General features: G+C 62.4%; 1 long non-coding RNA gene and 1 pseudogene across 1 annotated transcript; both read left to right on the forward strand.

The window, feature by feature from the left end:
- Positions 1-234: 234 nt before the first annotated feature.
- Positions 235-2006, forward strand: LOC146763337 (uncharacterized). The gene is made up of 2 exons (XR_014951983.1): positions 235-488; positions 1739-2006. It is a non-coding gene; the product is annotated as an uncharacterized LOC146763337 (long non-coding RNA).
- A 3505-nt stretch (positions 2007-5511) lies between these two features.
- On the forward strand, positions 5512-7091 carry LOC146763338 (uncharacterized; annotated as a pseudogene).
- The last annotated feature ends 1244 nt before the right edge of the window (positions 7092-8335 follow it).

Consider the following 8335-nt stretch of genomic DNA (forward strand, 5'->3'; position numbering starts at 1 on the left):
TCCCCCCCAAACCCGGCTCCTTCCTGTCCTGTCCTGTCCCTGCCCCGCTGCTCCGTTCCATTCCCCCTCTCGGTGGTGTGAGATGAGATTTGAGCCCTTTCTGACACCCACGCGTGCTCTTTGTGTTGTCAAATCCCGCGTGTGAGCCAGAAGCTCTCCCTGCCTATTTTGCAGGTGGATGTGCCATTCAAAGCCCTGGAGGCAGGGCTGAGCACCGGCGAGCCGCGCGTGGCTGCTCTGCACAGGGGGCGTGGCAGGAAACACTCGCTGAGTGCCGGAGGAGCGAACGGGAGCCTTGGCCCTGCCATCCTCTGGGATCTCCGGGGACACTGCAAGCACTGGCAAAGAGCCGAGAGCCATGGGAGCAGCGCTGAGCGAGGCTGTGTCCCAGCCAAGGAGTTCCTCCTGTGTCCCTTAAGAGGATACCCCAGGGCTGGTTTTCTGCATCAAGACTTCTGATCAGACCATCTGTAGACCTCTGGCTTAATGTAAATATTTATTTATATGTTTGTCTCTGACAGCAAAGCACGTATCTCCTGACTTCCCTGCTATTCAGTATCTGCTGAACTGGCTGTGCATTTTTCCTAAGCTAAGGAAAACCCTCCCTCTGATTCTGTAATTTCCAAAGGAGCAGCATTGAGTCACTTATGTTTTTCTTGTCTCCATAACTTTAGCTTGACTCGTGCTCAAGGACAGGAATGACTCAAGAACTGTATGTGGTGAATTGTTAGTTTGGCAGGGGTTTTTGCAAATTCAGGGCTAAAATGTGATGTAAGAAAAGGCTTTTATTGCAGCAGTTAGATTTTTGCAGCATGGCAGATTTTCAAGCCTCTAAGTAAATCACTTCATTCAGATTTAAACTCTCTTGAAATATGCTTGATATGTTTTGGGGTTTTTTTCATTGTTATGCTACTTTTCGTTTTGGTTTGATTTGGCTTTCTTTTTTGCCTGGCGTGGGAAAATTTTACAGCTCTCACTTTTTTCTTCTCCAGTTGAGTATAGTGTTACCTTCTTAATTCAAAAACCATTTGCTGTATGGAAAAAGCACCTTGCCTTTGTGAAGGGCCAGGTGGGAACTGTTTTAATGGCCAGTGGCACAGCCCTGTAGCACACAATTCCCAGGAAGTGGGGAGCCCTCTGCCAGGCAGAGCCACCTGGCCAGGTTCCTGCGGGTGCTGCTGCTGTACCCGGCTGATGAGGTGAGAAGCAGCTTGGCTTTATTGCCAAAATAAAACTCACCCGTTTTCCTATGAATCCCAGCAAAGTGGTCCCAAAGGCTCTGTCACTCAGTCTCTGCTTCCATTGGTGTGGAGAGGCTGGATCCCAGTTATCACCCCAGCAGTGCCCCTGCCTCCCTTTTCCCCACTTTTCTGTTCCAGTCGTGCGAAATATTCAGGCTTTGTTTTCTTCCCCCTGCGGTTCACTGCAGATCCCAGAAAACCCACAGGAGGGAAGATCATTCCTTGTGCTTCCACCTCCAGGTGAGAGAGGAGATGGTCACATCCTAGGAGCCTGATTTTGGAATGTTTTCTGGAATTGGCCCAGTGGCTTTTACTTCTGGGGTTCCTGGAGTCTGTCCGTGGCAGGTCCAGCCCGTGCTTCAACTGAGAGCCCTCAGTCCGCAGGGAAATGAACCTTTGGGGAAGTTCTTACAGCTCTGCTTAGTGCTTTATGAATGGTGATGATTTTCTGGAAGTAGGCTGTCCATTCTGACCCTTTTTCTTCCCTCTCCCTGCAGACTGTACCTGCTGAGAGGCTGAGGTGAGACCAGGATCTGTAAAATCCCTGACTCTCCGTGTTTTCCCGAGGCTGAAGCCGTGTTTGCTGTCAGTGACGACAGGGTGGGAGATGCTAAACACTGAAAACTTTGGGGTTTTTCCCCTGAACTCCCCAAGACTCTCTGCAGCTGTGCCCTGTCTATCTCTTGAAAGAGTTTCTGGATTTACAAAGGTTTTTACATTCTGCAATATTTATCTATAACTCGATTAAAAAGAATCCTACTGTATCAATGTGGTGTTGATTACTTTGTTTGAGTCGGTTAATTAAAGCGAATTGTTGGTAAGGGGTTTGAGCATCCCTTAGTTGGAGCTGGCAGCTCTTATTTAATTTCTCTTCATTCCTTTAATTTCTTTCAATTATTTCTTAAGCCATTACTGCAATTAGGATGCACGGTAAGGACAAGAGCATTTCTGCCCTGCTGGATTGGGAAATCCGAGCCCAATTCCTTGGAGAGATTGAGGGGATGGGGATCTGTGCCTCAAGCTGGGTTTTGACAGTGGGAATTTGGTGAGGAAGGAAGAGGAGAGATCCCACGGAAAGTGGCTGAGGCCAGTTCCGCTGGCTTTGGGTGCTCCTACCCCCGAGAAAATCATCCTGGCTGAAGGGAGCTGGAAGAAGCCAGGGGGCTGCGCCGGGGGCTGTGCAGGGACCCCAAACCCTGGTCAGGGGCGCTGGGCAGTGCCAGCTGCAGAGGAACGCTGCAGAGGGGCTGCGCTGGAGCCCCTCAGCTTCCATGCAGAGATGCTGGCACTGCGGGGCTTTCGGGACACTGCCGAGAGGCTCCGCTGCCAGAGCCGGGGAGTTCTCCCGTTCTTTTCTGTCGTGCTGGGCACCTGGCAAGTCCTTCGAGCCCCGCAGGCTGCCAGTGCCAGCGGAGCAGCTGGAATCACAGACGGTCACACAGAAACCGGGCTGGGAGAGCAAATGAGCTCTTCCATGTTGTTTTTCACAACGCGTTTTGGATTTATACCAGAATCTCTTCTCTCCCCTCAGACCCCGTACCCCTGACTTTTGAGTTTTCTCACAGAAATGTCTCGGCCTGCACCGGGAAAAAGAAAATTCCCTGGCACGGCGGGGAGCGGCGGGGTTTGGGGGTGCTGGGGCGGCACGGGGGTCCCCGCGCCCCGGCCGGTCTCGGTCAGCCCCGGGAAATCGCCGCCGCCGCCGGCTCGGCCCCGGCGCCGCCCCGGTGCTCCGGCCCGAGAGAGACCCCGACCCGCCCGCCGGGGCAGAGGCGGCACCGCCGGGAGCCGAAGCGGCAGCCCCGGGCCCATCCCGGCGGGCCGGGAGCGATGGCCCCGCCTCCATCCCGGGCGGGCCGGAGCCTCAGGGGCGGGGCCGGGCCGGAGCCTCAGGGGCGGGGCCGGCGCTGGCTCAGGTGCGCGGGACCGCGGGGCACCTGCGTGGGGTGGGGCCGAGCTTATTTAAGTGCCGGGAATCGCTGCAGCCGCCATTTGCTCACTCGGAGCGCAGTGAGGGTGGTGGGTTCTGTGCGGGCTCCGCAGCTTCGCCCTTCTCTCCTTCCCCCCCTTTACTCTTCCTTCCTCCTGCTCCCATTCCCCTTCTTTTCCTGCCTTTCCCCCGTTTTCCTCTCCTCCCCAAAGCCGACTGCTTTCGCTCCCCTTTTGTGCCCCCTTCTACTCTTCCTTCCTTCTGCTCCTATTCCCCTTCTTTGTCTTCCTCCTTTTCCTTCTCGTCCCATTTCGGCCTCCCCTCCCGTCCCACCATCTACCCTTCCTTCCTTCTCTCCATATTTCTGTTTTTTCTCCCCTAAACCCACTCCCCCTCCTCCCCCAAATGCGACCCCCCCACTCGTCCCTCACCTGTCCCTGCCCCGCTGCTCCGTTCCATTCCCTCTCTCTTCCCTCCTCTGTCCCGTCCCTCTTTCCCCCTGCCGGCCTTTCCCTTCCCCGCCCGCTTTCCTCGCAGCCCGACCTCCCTCCCCACCTTCCCGCATGCTCCGCTCTGCTCCCCTGTTCTCGTTCCCCATTCCCCTTTTCCTTCTTTCCTCGCAGCCGCGGGGCTCGGGGCGCCGCAGAATAAAGCCCAGAGGGCCGGAGCCGGCGCCCCCCGCCCTCGCTGGGGTCCCCACACGGGGCCGGAGCCGCTCTGCGGGTCCCCCCATTGCAGTCTAATACACGGCCCGACACTGCCGGGGTGCGGCTTTCCCGACATCACACTGGGGGTCGGGCTGGGGGTCGGGAGGGGGTCCTGGGGGGAGGAGGGTGGGGGGGTTAGGAAGGGCCCCCTCCGGAGGAGGGGGTCCCGGGGGGGGGGGGGGGGGCCAGGGTGGGCCCCCTCCGGAGGAGGGGGTCCGGGGGAGGGGGGCGGGGTGGAGGGGGGGCCTTCCCCCCTCCAGCCCCGCCCCCTCTCCGGGACCCCCTTCTCCGGACCGGGACCCGGGGGGAGGAGTGGGGTGGGAGGGGGGGTGGGGTGGGGGGGGGTGGGGTGGGGGGGGGGGTGGGGCGGGGGTGGGGGTGGGGCGGAGGGGGGGGGGTAGCAGAGGGGGTCACGTCACTCTGCGCCGTGAACAGAAATAAAAAAACACACGACCGGCGGTCCCCTCCAGCGCCCCCCCCCCCCCCACCCCCCCCACCCCACCCCCCCCACCCCACCCCCCCACCCCACCCACCCCCCCCACCCACCCCCCCACCCCCCCCACCCCCCCCAACCCACCCCCCCCCCCCACCCCCCCCCCACTCCTCCCCCCGGGTCCCGGTCCGGAGAAGGGGGTCCCGGAGAGGGGGCGGGGCTGGAGGGGGGAAGGCCCCCCCTCCACCCCGCCCCCCTCCCCCGGACCCCCTCCTCCGGAGGGGGCCCTTCCTAACCCCCCCACCCTCCTCCCCCCAGGACCCCCTCCCGACCCCCAGCCCGACCCCCAGTGTGATGTCGGGAAAGCCGCACCCCGGCAGTGTCGGGCCGTGTATTAGACTGCAATGGGGGGACCCGCAGAGCGGCTCCGGCCCCGTGTGGGGACCCCAGCGAGGGCGGGGGGCGCCGGCTCCGGCCCTCTGGGCTTTATTCTGCGGCGCCCCGAGCCCCGCGGCTGCGAGGAAAGAAGGAAAAGGGGAATGGGGAACGAGAACAGGGGAGCAGAGCGGCAGTCGAGGGGAAGGGGACGAGGACAGGGGGCCGGTGGGGAGAGGTCGGGGTGTGCAGGGCAGCTGGGGAGGGGCCTGGGGGGAGAGCCGGGTGAAGGAAAAGAAAGATTGAAGGCAGCTTTGGGGAAGGAGGCGGAATGTGTGGAGGGGGAAAGGCATCACGGAAAGGCGGCAGGAGGAACCGGGAGCGCGTGGGGGGGAGCAGGGGGAGGGGGCACGGGGGAGCCCGGCTGGGGAGGGAAGGAACAGGGACACGATGGAGGGACAGGATAGTGTAGGGGTGAGTAGGGGAATAGAGAGGGAGGACAAGGAAAGGGGTGTAGGGGGGCCCGCCCGGGAGGGAGGGAGGGGAGGGCTAGGGGGGAGAGGGAGGGGGGGGGGTTTGGGGGGGGGGAGGGTGTAGGGGGTGGGGGAGGGGAGGAAAGGAGGGTAGATAGGAGAGGTACAGAGAAAAAGAAATACAAAAGAAAAGAAACGCGCAAGAAAAGCAAAAGAAACAGAGATATGGAGCCCGACCGGTCGTAACCTCCCGCTCCGAGCGCCCAGCACCAAATGGCTCCGCCGCGCTCGCCCCGCGGTTTAAATACCCGCGGCCCCGCCCCGCGCAGGCGCGCTGGGGCCCCGCGCACCTGTGCGCGCACCTGTGCTGGCCCCGCCCCCGGCCCCGCCCCCCGCCCGTAAATGGCGGCGGCTCCGCGCCCGCCCCGTGTTCTGTGTGGATGCTCGGACGGACTGCGGCGGGACCGGCGCTCGGAGCTCCGTGCGGGGATCGGATCGGGGCAGCTCCCGGCCTGCGCGGCGTCCGAGGCGCTCAGCTGAGATCGGGATCGGGATTTGGGTCCTGGGCCCGCCGGTGTCTGCTGGGGGAGCCGGGCAGAGCCGCTCCTTCCTCGGCGGGCAGGGAGGGGGTGCCGGGGCCGGCGGATCGAGGCGGGATCGCGGCTGGGATCCGGACCGGCAGCGCCGCGGCCGGGAGGAGCCGCTCCGGGACGGGCGCCGCCGCTCCAGCTGCGGCCGGCCCGGGGCTCGGGTCCCGCCGGGGCTCGGGTCCCGTTCTCGCTGTGGCCGCGGGGAGCTGGGGCTGCGTCGGGGCCGGGACCCCATCGGCACCGCCGCTCCCGCAGCGCCGCCTCCGGCCCCGCGGGCGGACACGGAGCCGCCCCGCAGCCCCCGCGGGATGCCGAGCCCCCCCGCCCCGGTAGCCCCGTGGCCACCGCGCTCCCCTGCGAGCAGCAGCGCCCGCCTCCCCCGCCCCGTGTCCGCATCCCCGGGGGAGCCCCGCCGGACGAGCGGGGCTGCGGCGCCGCGGCCGGGAGCGGCCGCTCCGCCGGGGCCGCTGCTCCCGCTCCGGCTGTGCCCGGTGCGGGGCTGGAGGCGCCGGAGCCCCCGAAGGGCAGAGAGCACCTCCTGTCCTTGGCTCTGCGGGGCGGGAGCTGCCGTGCCCTGCCCGTGGCTCGCAGCGTGCCGAACGCACGTCCCGGCACGGGCACCGGCGCACGGGACAGCGCTGGCACGGACACGGCTGAAGGGCTGCCCGCGGCTCCTCGGCCAGGGGCTGCTCCCCACAGGCACGCAGGGATGCTTCAGCCCGGACAGCCGACAGGGACCCCAGGGAACGGCTGGCATTACCTGGGAATGGAGGCACGGGCCGTTTGCAGAGGGGCTCTGACGGCAATCCCTGTTGCCGACCTCCCCGAGCTCCCACACAGCTGCCAGGTATGTTCCAGCCACCCCAAATCTCCTCCCTCTTTTCCAGCCTGAGGCCATCATTCACCAGCAGCATTTCAGCCAAGGCAATCTTCCTTCACGGGTACTAAATGCCAAGCAAGAGCCTCGGAGATGCCTTGAAATCAGAGGTTCGAGTGCGATGATGTTCGGAGATTTCCAGGGAGCCAGCTGGAGGTGCAGAAGGGATGGAAAACTCTCACAGGTGGGTCCCACTGGAGGTGTGCTGCAGGCAGGGATGTGCATCCCTTTCCTGAGGAAAACGGACATGCCGAGGCTCTGAAAGGAGCTGAGCTTCTGCAGGAGAGATGTTCTGCCTCAGCACAGGCCGGGAGCACATCCAGCCACCGCCTTGTCCTGCTTTAAAACATTAACTGGAGCCTGAGCTCCGGGTGGGGAGGGAGCTGAGAGCCGGAGGGGCAGGAGCAGGGATGGGAGATGAGGCTGCTGGAATGTCACCTGGAGCAGCTGAACATGTTCTGTCCCTGCAGGAGCCAAAGCAGATCCCTCCTGGCCAGGCTGGATGGGAGATGAGGCTGCTGGAATGTCATTGGAGCAGCCAGGAGCCAAAGCAGATCCCTCCTGGCCGGGCTGGATGGGAGATGAGGCTGCTGGAATGTCACCTGGAGCAGCCAGGAGCCAAAGCAGATCCCTCCTGGCCGGGCTGGATGGGAGATGAGGCTGCTGGAATGTCACCTGGAGCAGCCAGGAGCCAAAGCAGATCCCTCCTGGCCGGGCTGGAGGGCAGCTGCTGGATCTGCTGTGGGGGAAAACTCCCTGCCCCTGCCAGGAGCGCTGGCTCTGCTCTTCCTCCAGCTCCTGAGCAGTGTCAGGGCCACCGTGAGGGAGTTCAAACCCAAAAAATCCCCACAGCCCACGGAGTGAATGATCCCAGCAGAGAAACGCAGCATTGAAATAAAAATCTTACAGCTCTGTCAAAAAGGCTGTGACATCGCTGCAACGGGATTGCCAGGAACCTTCTGGTTTGCTCTCGGAATGCTCTTGGTTCTCTTTTGTGTATTTTTAGTCCCTCAGTGGACAGCTTGTAGAATTTATTCTGGGACTTAGAGGTTGAGCAGGGTTGGCTCAGGATTGACCTTCACCTCTGGTGCCGCTTTGCGCAAACACAACGTGGCCGGGCTGGGTGAACTCGTGACCTCAGCTTTCCCCTCCAAAATGTCCCTCGCTTATTTCCCTGGGGTGAGCTGGGATTTTGGCCCAGACTGTCACTCCTCACCTCCCCGTGCCCGCGCGGTGTCCGTTGTGTTCCCCACGGTGCCCTGGGGACACCGGCGGGTCCCTTTGCCTTTCTCCTGCCCCTTTCCAGCCCGAGGCTCCTCTGCCCTCGTCCCACACACAGCACAGGGGCACCGAAGGGGAAAGGCTCCAGAAAACATTTCTGCGATTCCTCAGCAATTCTTTCAATTCCCCGGGGAGAGGAGCGTGAACTCACAGCCACCGAGGCCTGACGGGTTCCTGCAGCGAGAGCTCGGCGCGTGTCCGCAGAGGTGAGTGCGGCACCCGAAAGGAAAAAGCGCGGGAGACAAACGTGATTTCTTTTGCTTCAAAGTTATTGCAAGTTCTTAAAGCCCGACCAACTTTTGCTCTTGCTTTTGGTCGGGTGGAGCAGGAGCAGTGGGCAGAGGTGGTGCCATTGATGCGGACGTGCCCGATGCTTTCTGGGGCAGAAAAGGGAGATTAAGCTCGCCTTACGTCAAGCAGCTATTTAA

Source organism: Lonchura striata, chromosome 1A (genome assembly GCF_050655825.1).
Source record: "Lonchura striata isolate lonStrDom1 chromosome 1A, ASM5065582v1, whole genome shotgun sequence".
NCBI classification, from domain to species: domain Eukaryota; kingdom Metazoa; phylum Chordata; class Aves; order Passeriformes; family Estrildidae; genus Lonchura; species Lonchura striata.